Source organism: Corvus moneduloides, chromosome 3 (genome assembly GCF_009650955.1).
Source record: "Corvus moneduloides isolate bCorMon1 chromosome 3, bCorMon1.pri, whole genome shotgun sequence".
NCBI classification, from domain to species: domain Eukaryota; kingdom Metazoa; phylum Chordata; class Aves; order Passeriformes; family Corvidae; genus Corvus; species Corvus moneduloides.
In genome coordinates, this window is record NC_045478.1 from 111583466 (window position 1) to 111600926 (window position 17461).

Genomic DNA, 17461 nt, shown 5'->3' on the forward strand with positions numbered 1-17461 from the left:
ACGGCTTGTCACGGCATTACTATAGGGGCCTTTCTGAAAACGTGAGTTTCTTGATTACTCTTCACATTAATGCAAATCCGCTCTGTTAACGAAGTTACACTGGTGCTAAACTAGTTCCAGAGGAGAAACAGGCCCACTTCATATTGGACTGATTTTTCTATTTGATGTCAATCTCACAGCTGATTTTTGTTTCCCTCTCTCTGTTTAGAGATAAAAGCTAGACAAGACTTTGTAAAGATTTAATTTCCTCTAGAAATTCACTGATCTTCTGCATAAACTTGAGTATTCACTGAGTAAAGCCATACTTTACTAGGACTTATTTACAACAGTGTTTGCCTTTAGAAACTTTACGTGGAGGATTCCCAGAATGATGCTGGCCTTTCCTCTTAACAAAAGTTCAGTAGATTTATTTTTCAGATGCCTGAGAAAGATTATTTTGGAGCCCTGCGAGGTTTGGTAAACCTTCAATTCAGCAATTAGTTTCCATATGATATAAATTACAAAGATCGAGCAATTAATATTAATAAATAAACCCAGCAGAGTACTGAGGCTTTGGATGCCCTGTGCATGGAAGCATTGCTGTATTTGCTGGGGTTTTCCATGCCTCTGTTTTATTTTAGCTGTTCTGTACGTACAGCACACGAGAACATATACCACATTCACGTTTCTAAAAATACATTAAGGGGGGGGGGAAGAAAAATCAATAGCAGTGAAACAGAGGCATAACCATTTCACATCAAGCGCTCCCAATATTAAGCCAAGACACCAAAACTCCCCGCTGCGGACCACGGCTTCCCCCTTCCAAACACGCATGTTCCTGCCACGGCAAGTGAAGCCCAGGTAACAGCGAAACATCCAGGAACGACAGGGCGGGGAGGAGGATGGGGCACCTAGAAATACAAAAGGTAGGTTTCCCCGCTTTTCCAGGACGGACAGTGGCCAGAGCCTGGCATGGAGGGGTTGTTCGACCCGGGCGGCTTTCGGGATACCCTCACGTCAACCATCACCACAGCCTCAACCAGGGCGGGGAAAAGAACAAAATAAAACCAAAATTACAATCACCGGCAGCACGACACGCGTTAGAAGTTGGCAACGACGCCGGGGGGGGGTTGTATCTATTTTTTTTTCCCCCCTTTCTTTTGCAGTCCGAGCGGGCAGTGCCAGGCTGCGCTGGGAGGGGAATGCCCCAACTTTGGAACAGTTGTCGGCGGCGGCCCCGCACAGCCCGGGGCTGCCCCGGCCCGCGCCCCCCGCACCCCCAGCCCCCTCAGCGAGCCCGGGAGGGCCGTGCCCGGCACTCACCCGCTCCGGGGGCTCCGCGGCGAGGACCGGCGAGGGAGGTGCCCGGGGGAGCGGGGGCTCGGCGGAGAGAGGGGGCGCGGGGGAGGCGAAGAGGCGGCGGGGGGGACACGCGGGGGAGGGATTTAAACCGCGGGGAGGTCAGTGTGAAACGAGCAGCGGGGGCGGCTGTGCCCGGCTCTATCCCATGCCGCCGCGGCGGCCCCGGGCGGCGGCCGAGCTGGGGAGGGTGAGCCGGGTCGGCAGGCGGCGGGGAGGATGTGACACGGTGACAAGTGCGGCCCGCCAGCCCTGTGCCGGGGGAGGGGGGCCGGGGCAGCCCAGGCAGCGCCGCCCGCCCGCACACGGCATTGACGGCGCTGCCGTGACTCACACACGGGAGTTGGTCACAGGGCGGCACCTCGCGGGCGGGGGCGGGGGGAGCGCCCCGCCCCACGGCCTCCCGACAGCCAACGGCGCGCCGCGGCCAGTCTGATTGGCAGGACGGGCAGCCAATGGGAGCGCGGGCCGGCCGCCAGCGGCGGAGCGGCCCCTCCGGCCCAGCGAGTCTTCTGAGGACACTCCGCCGCCAAGTGCCGGGGAGGGCCGGGGGGAGCCCCGGGGGCGGGACCTACGCGCCGGCCTGGCCTGCGACCAATCAGCACCGAGGACCGGGTTGATGGGCGGCGCGGCCGGCCAATGGGGAGCGCGCGGGGGCGCGGCGGGGAGATGGTCACGCAGGGAGCGGGGGCGGCGGCCGCGGGCGGCGGAACCTCGGCGAGCGAGGCGGGGCCGGCGCCTCCGAGACCCCGGGGAGGGGAAGGGCTCGCCCCGGAGCCGCCTGCGGAGCGGGAGGTGGCCGGGGCGGATCGGGGCTGGCCCCGGCGCCGCCAAGGTCGTTTCCCGCGGGAGGAAGGAGAGCGGAGCCGGGGCCTGGTCCGGGGAGAGCCGGGGAGGCTCTGCTGGCGGCGGTGAAAAGCCTGGGGAGGGGACTGCAGCTCGGCCGGGAGAGCCTCGGCCTCCCCCGGGGCACCGGGGTCTGGAAGTGGGAGGTTGGGGGTTGCATGTATTTGACAGGTGTCTCGGCTCAAGGTCTTGGTTGTTTATTAATTTTGACAGAATTTTAGAGAACAAAGCACATCCCAGGATCCGGCACGATATCAAAATTTGACCCGGTGAATGAAAAAGTGAGAGCAATAATAGCGCTGGCAGTGCAATTCCTCTCTCCTGCTGCTGGGGGGGAATTGACAGGTACGAGCAGCGTCAGTGGTGTAAAAAAGCAACGCTGTTATCACAAATGATTAATTTTGGAGGAATTTATTTTGGGTACGGTGAGGAAGTAATGCCCAGTAGGAGTTTCCAGCAAATACTGGAACCGTACCAAAATTTTAATCCCCGTGAAGGAAATGAGATACTCAAATTGTGTTTTACCTGTTCATCTCTATGTACAAACTCTTACACTAAGACCTGTTTTTTGCAGTAAAAGCATAAAACAGGTGATAGACTTCTGTAAGATAATAAGATAACAGAATAAGGGACTACATTGGCGTTTTCACAGGCTGGAAAAATACAATTTTGTTTGCTTTAAAAACTTGCTCTATCAATGGACTGCTATAAATAGAGGGTTTTTTTTTTTCTTATTTTGACATTCATGGTAATTGAAGAGCAGAAAAATGGTAACCTGCAATAATTTATTCATGTTTTTCACTTTAGAAATGGTGGGACTAATTACAGTTTTTTTCCTGCTTGCTTTTATTGAAATCCAGGGGAGTTGGAGGGGAGATTTCACAGTTCTTCATTTGAAGCAGGAATTGTCAAATCATACACCAAAAAAAAAAGGTTCTCAGATTTGTGTCTTAGCCTCTAAGGCCCCATTCTGCCAGCCTTGCCGTAGTGTCTTGCAAGGAATCCAGGATGGACAGTACTCAAATTGCTCTAATACGAAAGGAGAGGAAAATAAGACCTTTAAGACCATCCTGTTGGAATAAAAAAAGGAAGAAAAAAAGACAGTGGGGGTAAGGTTTTCTTTTCAAGTAATCATTGGGAATAATGAAGGATGTTTATAAGTGACTTCCATCTTTGAATTGATAGCAAAAGCAGAGAATTTAGGATCTGTCGTCTTTCTTTTTCCCCCCCTGCCATTAGCAAGAGGTTAAAATACGTGCAAGGTTCTGCAGCCTTCGGCAGTGGTCACACTGATTCATGCTTAGAGACTTCTGAACGCTGCACTAAAGAGGGCTTTGCATCAGGTCCTGTGTAGTGTGGCAAACAGAATGAACAGAGTATTCACCATTCAATGATAGATGAGTATATATACACACACACACACACACACATACCTCTTCAAAGAAATTAAAAGGGTGGGAATCTCAGGGCAGACTTTTCGTAGCTGTGCCTTCCTTAACAGCAATAATCTGACAGAATCGAGACAGAAATTGAGCTCGTGAGTTTGGGCACGATTGTTTCTGGCTGGTGGAAGTCTATAAGCAATCATCCTGTGCCTCTGTACAGCCTTCCACGGGGGCTTTGCACACACTTCCAGAGACAGCAGCCGAGGGAATATTTCATATCATCACAGCACTGCAGCTTTCCCGACATACAGCAGGGTTTTTCAGGGCCAGCGCTGGCAGGGCAGCAATTGTATGAAGGCTTTTACTTTGAAAGTCTCAATTTCACAGCTACAAGAGAAAAGTGAAAACGCGGCCTGTCTGCCGAAGGTGATTTCTCTCTGAGGTGGTTTGGTTTGGGGTTTGCAAGTTTGGTTGTTTAGGATTGTGTTTGCTTCAGCTGATCTGAGACAAGCTACTCCTCAGTTAGACTGGGCTTAGAAGTTACAGCGTTTCTACCAAACTGCTTCAGGAGTGCTCACAGTTAAACCAGGACAAGGACCAGCTCAGCAGGGGTAGTTGGTGTCCCGGCTGGGAGATCCAGCAGCTGTCCCCCTGTAATTTGTGTGTGGGGCAAAACTGCAGGAAGTGTGTCATGGGCTTGGCTCTGGCTTTACCTGAGAGAACCAAACCACAAAATCCAGACTTAAAAGAAGCTCGGGCAGCCAGGCCTGCTGGAGGTGCAGTGTGCCTGTAGCTGCGGTAGGTCCCAGGGGCTTGGTGCAGCTCTTCCACCCTTGTAAGCAGGGAGCAATTCCCCTGAAGCTCATGGGTTTGAAGTTTCAAAGCCTGAATCAGTTCAGGGTCTGGCAAGAGGGGCCTGATCCCTCCCTGCTCACATCCATGCATATCCCAAGCAGTCAGAAACCTTTGATCCTGTGTAGGTGCCCTGGTGACATAAACTTCACTTTCAACTACCTCTAGGGAGCACCAGAAAGTGTGTATCATGTTGAGGAGAACAATTGCTAGAAACATTTGTTCTTCTGAGCACAATTGAGATGATCTTGTTGATAGTTTTGCACAAAGACCTTGGAGCCTGTTTTTTTTTTACTGCACCACAGATGTGTACAAAATAAGATTGTTTAGTTAATTATTGACCTTGGGGAATACCTTTAAAGACCTGCAAATACTCACTTTTAAGTGAATAAAAGCAGTGACTTTCCTTCAGCTGTATTTGCTTTTTGAAAACATTCCCTTCAATTCGACTAGTGGCTTGAAATGTTTATGGAAAGATTTTAAAGCCTGTTTTAGAGGGTATTCATGGAAAGCAAAATTTTATCTCAGAAACACAGTCATCTTACGAGGTGTTAATTTATGTTCTGGGAATGCAAACCAGTATTACGTGTCTGATTTGTTCAGGATTTGTATCTCTGCTGTTTATCCAGTCTTGTCTCTTTTTCTGCCGTGCTGATTCCTACTCCTCTGCTCTGCTAGGGATGGAAAGTTGAACATTTTATTTGTTCACTTCACACCTTCTGCATTTCCCTCTTGAACAGAGGGCTCCTTTCTTGAGCAACAGTGAAACTAAACCGCTATCACAAAACAAACTTGGGGCCCTGGAATATAAAACCACTCCCTGCAATATTTAAATTCCTTTGAAAACCATCCTCTGCCATAGGCCTATAAACATTGTCCAGCTGCAATGACTTTATAGATTCTAGGAGACCATCTGTATTTAGCAAAGAAATAACAATACTGTCTGCTGAAACAGAGATAATTGCCATTTTATACATTTCATGTAGATATTGGGTACTTCTGATTCTTTCTCTGTTGGCAACTGTAAAGTAGAACTGGGAATAAAGGTATACCAGTGTGATATGCTTACTTTTTTTAAAAGACATTCATCTTTCTAAATAGTTACATGGAGAATACTGGGTTTGTTACAGGACATACAATATAATTGTGTAGTTTGAAGGACTGAGATTTAAGTTTAATGTTACTACTACCACCACATAATCAGGCTCATGTGTGTTCTTTGGCAATTTAGCACCACATTCTCAATCCCTTTGCTTCCTAAATGACCAGGAGCGAAGATCCAGAGCTCTTGTTGCAAGAAAACAGACCCTCCTTTGCCTAAAGGTGAAAAAATCTGTGATGTTTTATCCCTAATTCATGCCATTTATACCCATTTGTAAGCTGCTCTTCACCTTGGACCATGTTGCTTCTATTGGTTATAATGTTTTCAGCTGTCCAGTGTCTGTGACCCTGTACAGCACTGCCAAACACCAACTTCTCCCATCATTTTAAAACTCAAATTAGTTCACTAATATCTTGTCAATACTTCTGCTCATACAGCTTTATTGCCTGGTTTACAAACATTTCCAACCTAATCCATGAATGCATAACACACTGAGTTGCTTGTATTATTCCATTACCAGAAACCACATGACATTTACTAAATTAAAACACAATGGTGAGCACTTCACTCTTAAGTCCAAAGTCTGAACTGCAATTTAAACATGGGGGTTTTTTTTGTAGAAATTAGCAGAACTTTTATGTAGACCTGTGAAATGCCTAATGGGTGCTTGTGTGCAAGCTTCCCCAGCCATGTGTGCCACCTGCAGCACCTCAGCATTACCAGCTGTCATCTGACTGCAGCCCATCCAAGGCAGAGCCTGTGTGGTTTTTCCTGCTTAGGAATGGAGTGGCATAACTGTAGCACTGGCAAAAATACCATAAATTATAGCAATGAAACAAGCACATTCCTCTGTCAAATGCGTCAGGTACTTGTAGCAGGGATGCTTTTGTGTGGTCCATGAGAACAAGATTTACTTCTAGGAAACGCCCAGTGAGAAAATTTCACACGCAAAAATTGGAGGAAACAAAGCTGCATGTGGACAGGGGTGCTGAATTCAAGAGTTACATCTTATGAGGTGTTTGTCCAGCTCAAGTTGCAAGTCCCTTAAAATCAGGATTTTATTGTAGGAGGACGACCAGACATTTATTGTGAGTCATGACCACCTTTCTGCTGCTGGCAGAAAATGGCGTGTAAATGAAAGGAACAATTTCAGTCATACAGCAAAAGTGCTTTCACATTTTAATTGTGCTGCGGAAAGGTCAAGGCTGGATCTTTGGTGAAGGGATAATTTGCTTTTATGGTTTATGAATGTACCTTTCCAAAACTGAAGAAGTAGGAACTGGGGAATAAATAAAAATTTTCATGTGCAGGCTGTTGCTTCTGACCTGCTTTTGAAACAGCTTTCCAGAGGCATCCTGAAATTTTACTGGCTTATCCCACATTTCTAGGGTGACCGTGCAGTTTTCAAGGCAGGGCTAGAGCATATCCAAGTTGAGAAGGATGCAACGCTGAAGTGTCCTGGCTGTCACTTGTGGCAAGGGGAATCCATATGTACTGATTTGACTCTAAAAAGGGTCTGTAGGCTTTCAGCTCTGCAGAGTGTGAGGAGAGAGGTCAGCAGAGTACATGGCTCTTCAGTGCCACACCATGCACCCTCCAGCACGGTCAGATGAGAAGGGGTGCTTTCCCTTTGCCAGGACACTTCCCATCCACTTCGCATCAACTTGTTTTTGACCACTGGCAGCCCACTCACCTTGTCAGACACAGCAAATGCAATTCTGTGAAGCCTCTAAAGGAGCTGCATAGAGGTAATAAGAATTTCCTTTCTCTTACCCAGTTTTTCAGCCCATGTGACCTGGTCGTGACACAGCTGCAAGTAAGACACCTTTAGCAAGAGCCTCATTCGCATTGAGGTTTAGAAATGGGATTGGAAAATTATGAAGGGACAAGCTTGTCAAGAAAAAGTAAAATGCTGTTGGTTCTGTGGCCAAATGTTAAGCACCATCCCCAGGTTCAAATGAATTACTGTATCTGCATTTTGATGAGCTACAGAATCAGACTGGGTCATATAGGAGGGGACCACGGTGATTTGATCCAACCTCCCTGCTCGGGCAGGGTTGTCCTAGAGCACGTGGCACAGGAGTGTGTCTGGATTCTTCTGGAGTATCTCCAATAAGGAAGGCCTCACAGCCTCTCTGGGCAATCTGTCCCAGTGCTCGGGCACTGTTCAGTGAGGAACCTCTTCCTCATGGTCAGGTGGAACTTCCCGTGCCTCAGTTCCTGCCCGCTGCCTCTTGTCCCATTGCCCGGCACCGCCGAGCAGAGCCTGGTCCATCCTCTGAGCCCTCCCTGCAGACACTGACACACACGGATGAGGTTCCCTCTCAGTGTCTCTTCTCCAGCCTGAACAGGCCCAGCTCCCTCAGCCTTTCCTCAGAAGGGAGGGGCTCCAGTCCCTTGATCAACTTTGTTTCTCCTGGACCAGGAGCTGGACCGGGATCTCCATGTCTCTTGTACTGAAGAGCCCAGAACTGGACATAGTAAATACTACAAATAATAATAAATTTGAAAAACATAATGCATTAGCTTTGGGACCAGCTGCTTGCAGCAGCTCTCCGACCCTGGCCCTGTTATTTGTCTGCCAGCGTTGCTGCAAGCCTCAGCCCTCTGGGGATGTGCCTGGAGTTGATGCTGTACATCCTGCCCTGCAGTGGGAGATAGCCCCAGAGCCTGCAAGTCCACAGATAAGCGTGGAGCAGGGTGCCATACAAAAACTGAGAGGTGAAGTGATTTACCTAAAGATAAGACTGACGAGACACTCCCACCCCTTAATTGCTTTAGCCCTGAAGTGCTGATGGAGCTGCAAGGAACGGAGTGTCTTAGGTGGGGCAATGGTTAATTCAGTGAGAAAGTGGAAGAAAAATGGCTTGCTCCAGATTTAATTCCCACAGTCGTTGTCTCTTACCTCTGTTGTAAACCTGAGGGCCTGCACGCAGATGGGAGTGTTTCTGTTAGAAATGCTTCTGACAATAAATATTGTGAAAATCAGCATTGTTTTGTTAAAAAAAGAATGGATGTGCACCTCCAGTGACCTCTATTTTTCACTTCGCTGAAGTGATTATAAATGGCTTTACTTCTCCATCAGTGCCTTTGCTGTGGACACTAGGCATTGTTTTTACCTCACTGGCCGTATCCAGGTGTACCGAATTTTTTACTCGCATTTCCAAATGCCGCCTCTGCCCCAAACTGGAGCAGACTGTGCTTCTGCAACAACAGCACTTTAAAACTTATTGCTGTGGTTTTCCACACTGAAGAAGCACCCAGGGTCGATGCGTGGGTACAGTTTCCATCCACAGCTCTGCTTAGTCCTCAGTGATTCACCCACCGGCACGGGAACAGGGCAGGGGCTGGAGAGACGTGGGTGACAAGGGTGGAGACCATGGGTCTGTCCTTCAGACGGTGACCGTGGGAGCTGAAGCCAGACCCTGCAGTCAGGAGAGCATTAGATGTCGTGGGCCAAAATAAGGGTCAAGGCTCAGCCTGGGTATTGGAGAGAGACACGCAGGGAAGCTCCTGGCAGGAACTGGGGCAATCTGCCAAGCTCAATAGAGAGGTCTCCCCCTCTCTGGTCTGTATCCAGCCCTGCTGAGGAACAGCCAAGCCAATGCCAGGAACTGGAAAGTGAAACTGCGCAGAGAGAGAGAGGGAAAAAGAAAAAAAAAAAAAAAAAAAAGGCAAAACGGGAAAGAAATGCAGGCTGAAAAGGAGGAAAGAACACCAGAGTGAAAGGCCGGCATGCTGGAAATAATTTGTTCAGACTGAATCCGCTAGCGGAGGAGCAGAAATTTTGCTGTGCTTGGGAATGTCGCACTTGGACTCGCTGGTTTACTGACAGCATTTCTTTTGCTCCCCCTCCTGTGCTGAGCTAAAGCCAGTGAGTGAGATGGAGGGAGGGAGGGAGAAAAAGCGAGGCCAAGAGCTTTCTGCGGTCGGTGGGGGCCTATAAATAGCCAGTGAAGTCTTCTAATACCAATCGGGTGCGTCACTAGGGCCCTCCCCGTCCCCGCTCCGCAGCAGCCGTGCCAGGGGGAGCGGGAGCTGCGGCGGCACCCCGAGCCGAGCAGCTGGGCTTGGCAGGGATGGAGCCGGGAGAGGGAGGCCGGGAGGTGCAAACGGGGTTGAAGGCTGCCTGCCGCAGTCAGGCTCGGGGAGAAAGGGAGGGAAATGATCCACGCGTCCCTACAAGCCGCGTTGCCTCGCCCCAGTGTTGCTAAGTGTATTCTGGTTCCTGCTCTTGCGACTGCCCGGTTAGCGCTGATAAATGCTTCTTACTGGAATAAATGGGTGTCCAAGGTCTGTGCCTCCTCCTGACTTGGATGCTGGGAGGATTTCTGAAGTCCTGCTGTGTTGTTTGCTCCCCCACCTCACTCCTCCTCTCCCCATAGTGAAAGGTCAGAGGAGGAAGAAGAGGAGCTGAAGTTGGGCAAGATGCGCAGGCTGGGTCAGTGCCACCACTTAGTGATCCCTTCTCTGCAGGGTTAAACACTGCTCTCAAAGCTGACTAAAGGCAAAAGTCTGAGGGATGCTAGTGAGCATTTCTAGCCCAAATTTCCCATCACTGTCACCATCACTCCACACCATGGTGATAACCCTCCCGTAAATAAAGCTGCTGTTCCTGCCTGATCTTTTTAAACCATTGCTGTCTAATCCAGATTTCAGGGCTGGGGTGAGAAAAGACCTGGACCTTGCTTTCCTGAGCTCCTGCTCTCAGCCCCATAGCAGCACGGTATGATAAAGCACTTCTTCCACAGAACTTGTATCTAAGACAGTATAAAATGCTTGCATAATCATGGGATTGAATTTTTATACTGATTAAAATGAGACTCCAGTTATTCCCCCCCCTTTTTTTTTTTTGCAACGCTGCTATATTTTCTGAGCATCTGACCTGCTTCATATCAGTCATTTCTCCATCTGTTTTGTATTCCTTAATTCCTCCTTGGAAGGTTTGGCAAACTTAGATGCAATTTGATGTATATTTGTGGGAGCCCAGTTAATGGAGTTCTCCTTATCTTTTCCTGATTTCCTAAATTTCAGTGACTCATGATGTCGCTGATAAAAGGATGAGGATGGACTAGCCAAATCTGACTGGTTTCAACCCTCTTCCAAAATAAATTTTAAATTATGGGACATTGTTGAAGTTGGTGACGTCAATCCAATGGAAAGAAGCAGAGTAACCTGCTGACAAATTCTTCTTATATGGGTCTATTTGCTAAAAACCAACCTGTTCAGCAGAAGATGCCAGACTGACACAGGCAGGTCTTTCTGATCAGCCAATGCCTTGAGATGTGCTCCCTTTCAAGGAAGGTGATAATTTCTCCCAGATTTGGGGCTCTCCATGGGGCCCACAGGTGCCACATCAATGTCCAGTGGAGGAACCATCTCTCCATGACATTGCACTGCATCCAGCAACCCCTTCAGGCATCCTAATTTCCTAAATTCCCTGACGATGTTGAAGCTCTGGAGCCGTGTGGACTTGGCTAAGTGCAACCTCTGCAGGAGGAGGTGCAGTTTTCCGTGGGTATTTCAATAACCAGCAGGTTTACCAGTACAAAGCCCAGCACAAAAAGGGGATAATGAGGTTGTGGTTAATCTTTCTGGTGTCAGTGGAGATCACTGGCACATAACAAACAGCCTGTGATGGGCTTTGCTGTGTCAGGGGACACTGCAGTGCTTGCAGCAAGTGATAAAATGTCACTGAGGGAGAGTAGGACCATCTCCACATAGGAACAGCTCACTTGAAGGTGGGTGACTCCAAGCATCACTGTTTTCTCAGTGTCTGAAAGCTTCAAAACACTTACTGTTGAAAGCATTTTAAAAGGATGGATGCAGAAAGAACTAGCAATCCTGCCTCCCCCTCCAAAAAAACCACCCTAAAATCCAGTGAATAAAATACTTTATATGAAACTTCTGTCTAGTCTGACTTTTAAGAGGAGACAGTGGACTTGGAAGCAATCAATAAATCACTCTAATAATATTATCTCATCTCAAATGTAAATATAATTAATTGTACACTGAATGTTCAATGCTCCCCCTCAGATGTGCTCTTCTGTTTCTCTTTCCACCCAAGCCGTCTTCTGTACAGGTTGCAACAGCCTGGGGTGGACACAGTTGTGACCTGTCCTTTTTTCTCCACACCAGACAAGTCCCACTCCTGAGGATGTGATGTCTTGGGTGCCCATGTCCTGCTGCTCACTCCATCATGCTGGAAGTGTCTCCATCATTCTGCTTTTCCGGCTCTGCCTGCTCTCAGCAAAACACAACCAGAGCAGGAGCAGGCTCCCCAGGCAGACCTGTCTCAGCCCACAGGAAACCTCAAACCCCTTTTCCCCCAGCTCATAACAGCCACCTCCATGTCCTTATTAATCTGAATAAATTTGATCATGTATATTTTTTTCACAGGGAAAAATAAAATGTGACTTAAAAGAGGTTTAAAACATTTTTTTTTCCTAACAGTGAGGTCCACACTGACAACAGGATGATATGAGCTGGGATCTACCTTTCTGAACTGAAATCATGAGGATTACTGATGTCTAAAAATAAGCCCGTGCTGAAATTCCCTTGTTGGATTAAGACCTAAACCCTGCAATTGTCACTTTTCCCACCAGTGTCAGTGGCTTAACTAAATATACTGTCCACGTTGCTGCCTGACATTCCCAGATTGTTTCTCTTTCCCCTTTCACTGGAACTTCTCCATGTTTCTGTAAGTTTATTTCATTTTTTGGTTGCTTGCTTGTTCTTTTCACCAATTCATCAGCTTTCTTGCTACATTCCTTTCCCTAGCCATATATGACCTCCCATCGTGTCCTTTCCATTTCTTCTCCAAGATTTGCCACCCACTGCTTCAAACTTGGAAGAAAATAGCCAAACTTCTGCAAGTGGTGGAAAAAGTATATCCAATTTGACCCTGGATTTGTGTCTTTTCCATGCAAGAAAGGGTAGAAGTTTTCCCAGGGTTGGGCCAATTTGCTGGTAGGGATTCTCTGATGTCTAATAAGAGTTGTACTGACACAAAGTCATTTCCAGGTGACATGCAGTCTTTTGGATCACTCTGATGAAAAAAGTGGACTCATGGTTTAGCCACATATGCAGAATCAGCTAAGAGCAGACACGAGGAAAAGGCAAGGATTTCATGCGAGTCCAGCATTTTATTCTGTGCTTTGGAATAAAAAAGTTCACAAACAGGTTTTTAAGCTCTTAAAGATGTGTGGAGTTTGACAGCACCCATGTGTGAGGAGAACATCAAACACTCTTGAAGCACAATTACCTCTACAGCCACTTTACCTGGGTGCAGCCCCCCCAGCTCTGGTCTTACATAGGAGAAGTTAAGTCACAAACATCATTTCTCATAATGCAGCGTAAGCTCCCCCCATCCTTGCTTACAATAAATAGCCCTCTCTGTCCAGAAGGAAATAATTTTCCCTCTCTGAGCTGCTTTTTTTTCCCTCTTGACCTTCCTCACCACTGCATTGATCAGTGTCTCAAAGAGTCTTCATTTGAGAAGTTTCCTGATGCACAATGTGTGCAAGATTAAGCTTTTTTCAAGAATTTGATGGTACAAAAGAAATGTATTTCACAATAAGGAGAACAATTGCCATTCTAAATATCAAAGCATGATGATACACACTTTGTAGTTCTGCTCCAAAGAACACTTTTGTTTCAAATTCTCTCTTTTCAGGAGCTGCTTCTTCTGAAATTTCTCACTGTTGTTAAGTAGCCCAAAGGGGGATTCTGTGTGTGTGTATGCGTGCATGGGAAGTTTGGCATAATTCATTCAGCATATTGAGGTAATGGGGTTATTCTAAGCATGAAACGAGCTAATTTTCATGCCTTTTGGAAGCTGTTCTCCTGTTTGCCTAATTTCAAATTGTTTCCCTTTTGAAGGTTTATTGCAGCTGATGTGTGTGATGTGACCAGGGCAGCAGACTTGACCAGCTGGGACTGGTCCTGACATGGGCACCAGGCTCTTCTCTTCTCCATCACCTGGGGTAAATCCCATCAGTGTGAGTACAAGCCGTGGGTAGGGCCAAGGGAAACCACAGCCTGCAGTCTCCTCACTCACTCTTCCCAGTAAGACCACTCCACCACCTGGAAATCTCATGGTACCCCCCCCAAACAGATAGGAGTATCCTTCAAATTTGGGAGGTGCTGGAAGTAATCTTTCCTGGCTCACTGCCTTGCTGGGCTGAGTGAACTGTGATTTTTACAGAGTGCACTCAGACCCTCATCTCCTCATCAAAAAGAGGAGGCAAGCAGCAGCACCTGCTCTTACAAGGGACACATCCTCCAGTCCATCCCACCTCCCTCATGTTAGTCCCATTAACCACAGGTTAGATGCTTTGAGTGTATTTAGTGGTCTGGAAGTGAATGATGCCTAAAATCTCACTGACAGCACAGGAGGTTAGGTGCTGAACTGGTTTAGACGCTTCCAGACCCTCCCATCCCACTGCAAACTTCTGCCAAGCTTGTACCTGTATCTTTAGGGATGAAACCAGGAGGTTGACCCGTGAGTGTGCACACTATGCTTAAGTGCTTTTGCTGAAAGCCTTTGAAATCCTTCCCCTCAATTTGATAAGACAACAATTTACAACTGATTTTTGCCATGTCCCAGTCCTTCTCACTGTTATCCTGAAAGTACAATAGCAGTATGCATGATTCTGGTGATGACTTATAACTCCCATAAACGCTGCTACTGCTTCAGCTAAGCCCTGCATTCGCCCCACAGTACTTATGATGCTGTTATTAGGGATATGTAAAACACACATGAAAGGAGACAGTGAGTTTGGGAGGCCAGACCCCCACATTCCAGCATGATGGGAGCTGCATGTTGTGCCAGGCAGAGGAGGCACGAAGGTTTGCCAAGGGAGGCTTTATATCACCTCAGGGCTGTCCCCATGCTCCAGCTGGCAGGGGACCAGTGCAGCTCCTGGCATCCTTTCTTGCCATCTCAGGGTCCTCTGATTTATGCCTGGCTCCAGTGGCCCTCCAAGGGCTGTCCCATCCAGTGACATCCCTTATCCCCTGGCCATCTTCCACAATTTCCACCCAAGCCTGGTTTTGGGCAGAGAAGTAAGGATTACTCTGCTTATACTTGGCATATCTCGAGATCCCAGTTATACAGGAGGCTGTAAGCTCTACGGCAGACAAAATATTTGTGTGACATGTGAATTAATCAATAAAACAGCTATTGGTAGTGGAACTGAGCATGTATGTCCCTGGCAGCTGAGAAGGGGCATTCCCAACCCCTGAAGCTTACGAAACAAAACAGATTACCACTGAAAATTTAACTCCAAACTGTGAAATGACAACCAAAAGAAAGGCTTTTGTTTTCCCTCTCCTTTTTTTCTTGAACTGAACAGTACCTAACTGTTTAACATGCAGGGAAGGATTATTTATGTAGGGCTCTTGTGTAGGTAAAGCACCACGTCCTTGGCCTTCTGCCCACGTAGCTCAGCGCGGGATCTCTTGTTACAAATTGCAGCTGTGTAACATAACAGGAAACGTGAGGCTTTAAGTTATTCCACTGGAAAGATTAATTATTTGGAAAATAGTTATGCAGCAGCTTTGTGTATTTTTGGAGCAAAGGTGACCAGCACCATCTTAAATTTAAAGAAAGAAAGTTGCTGGGAAAAGAAAAAGAGGAGCTTTGGGGAGTGAGAGTGTTTTGGGACAATTTTATTTTTATTTTTTTAAAATAGTGTTTGAAATGTCTGCTATCATGGAAGGAGCAAAGCTGAGCTCCACAAGGGACAGCCCTGGCAGGGTGAGGGTAAAGGAGGAAGGGGATCTGTTGGATTCAACTGGACCTTGACCCTTCCCATCCAAAATCCCATCCATCTACTTGGGGGGGAAGGTACAGGAATCCTGCTGACAGAAGAAACAGATGGGAAGTGAGTTCGGAGGTACAGGCTCAGTGTGGCACGTTGTGGTCTCCCCAGAGTATGCTGGGACAGCCCGTGGTAAGACACAATATTCTGGGGAACCTCTTCCCTCCAGTCAAACACTCTTGAAAAGGCAAAGATGGTGTCTGGAGGGGAGCTTTTTCCATGGGGCAGGGGATCAGGTGACAAGTGATACCTCCCGCTCATAGAAACAGTGTGGCCAGCAGGACCAGAGCAGTGATTGTCCCCCTTATGCAGCACAAGTGAGGCTGCATCTCAAATCCTGTCTTCAGTTTTGGGGCCCTCACTACAAGAAAGACATTGAGGTGCTGGAGCATGTCCAGAGGAGGTCAATAAAGATGGGAAAGGGTCCAGAGAAGCTTCTAGGGAAGCACTGGAATAGGCTGCCTTGGGAAGTGGTGGAGTCACCATCCCTGGAGGTATTTAAAAGATGTGTAGATGTGGCACCTGGGGACACGGTTTAGTGGTGGCCTTGGCAGTGCTGTGTTAATGGCTGGACTCAATGACCTTAAAGTCTTATCCCGACCTAAAGGAGCCCACGGTTCTGTGTCAGTCCCTCAGCCTTCCCCAGGCAGCCGTGAGCTTCTCCATACAGCCAAGCTCCCAGGATTTTAATTTGCTCTTCTGCATGTGAGCAATCACCCCAATTAAAGGAAACCACTCAAAGAGCCAACTTGCTGCTGCAGTGCCTAGGCATGGGTGACAGCCAAGTCCTCCCAGCGCCTCTGCAGATGCTTCCCAGTGACTTCAGAGAGATCTGCGGCCAAAGCAAAATGTCTTCCTGATTAGGATTCCTCTTAGATCCAAATGTGCTTAAATACTGGAGCCCTCTGGAGGGATGTGGTTTGGACAAAGACGTGGTAGTTATTTTTAGGCAGCACAATGCACCTTTTAGTAAAGTTTTTCCACTCAGACACTTAATGCATGGCCATTTTCGAAGAGCAGCTATTCCAGAGCTAGCTTTGAGCTAACTTGGTCTCCTGGGGCTGTTGCCCACAGCAGTGACATGGACCTGGTGGTCCCACTCTCTTTGCTCAGCTAGAGCTGATGAAATGAAAGCCCCGAGGGAGAAACCCTTCTGCATGAACATCTCAGTGGGTTTGGAGATGAAACTCGTGAAAACCCTGACTTCTGGCCTGGCAGTTGTGCTCTTGGACCCCTCTCCTCTCCTGCAGGTAGAAGGAACAGGCAAGAGGTGCCCCAGAAGCAACCAGATGTAGAACCCAAACCATGTCTGTCATGCCTCCTTCCATCAGGAGACTGGGGAAGACTTTTCAAAGCAGCCCATTTTTACAATCTGGGAAAAAGATTTTTCCTGGGAAAAGGACAATTAATAATAGAAAGAAGAGGCATTCAAGGCATAAAAGTCTCATAATTGATGCAGGACAGTCCATTATTTTTAATTTTTACGTTTCAGGTCCTGGCAAAGCACAGTGTCAGTTTAAGAAGGGGTGCAAAGGAAGTTTCCTATAAATTCAAGAATGCTTCCTACGTAAGTAGCAAATCAAACAGAGAGAGCAGTCTCTTAACTTTCCAAGTTTTTTATTTCTGCCTCATTTGCTGCTACCTCCGACTAACCAAGATCTCCATGTTTATCTAATATAAAACTCCATATTTTTGCAAAACTCTTCAAGGCACAGTAGTTTAGCTCTACCACAATGATTTGTCATTCTGCTTCAGCAAATGTTACTATATGAAACAAAACACTGAATATTTAAGAAAAAAAAATTTAAAAAGAGGAGGAAATTATTTAATTTAATGGAGTCATTTCAGTGCACTTGATAGAAGACAAGAAGCATATTTTTCACCAGCCAAAAAAATAACACTAGTCAAAGGCTACTTTCTTCACTGCGTTTGCACCTCCTGTGGCTGTCGGCTCTTTTATACCCATAAATGCACTCCCAAAGCAGATTCCACAAAATCCTTCTGGTTTGGGACCTGAAGAATCCCACCCTGCCCCATAGCCCACGTCACCTGAGTGATGCCTGGGCAAATCATCTCTGGCATCATCATAGCACAAGTGAATTACAAGTCAGCTC

The 17461-nt window shown here is 47.4% G+C and overlaps 1 protein-coding gene across 1 annotated transcript in view; it reads left to right on the forward strand.

Annotated features, from left to right (window-relative positions):
• Window positions 1-881: 881 nt before the first annotated feature.
• The window catches only part of SLC1A4 (solute carrier family 1 member 4), an 84035-nt gene continuing 67455 nt past the window's right edge, over window positions 882-17461 (forward strand). Inside the window, exon 1 of the mRNA XM_032103551.1 lies at window positions 882-905. The gene's annotated coding sequence lies outside the window, so the exon portion shown is untranslated. The remainder of the gene's footprint in view (window positions 906-17461) is intronic.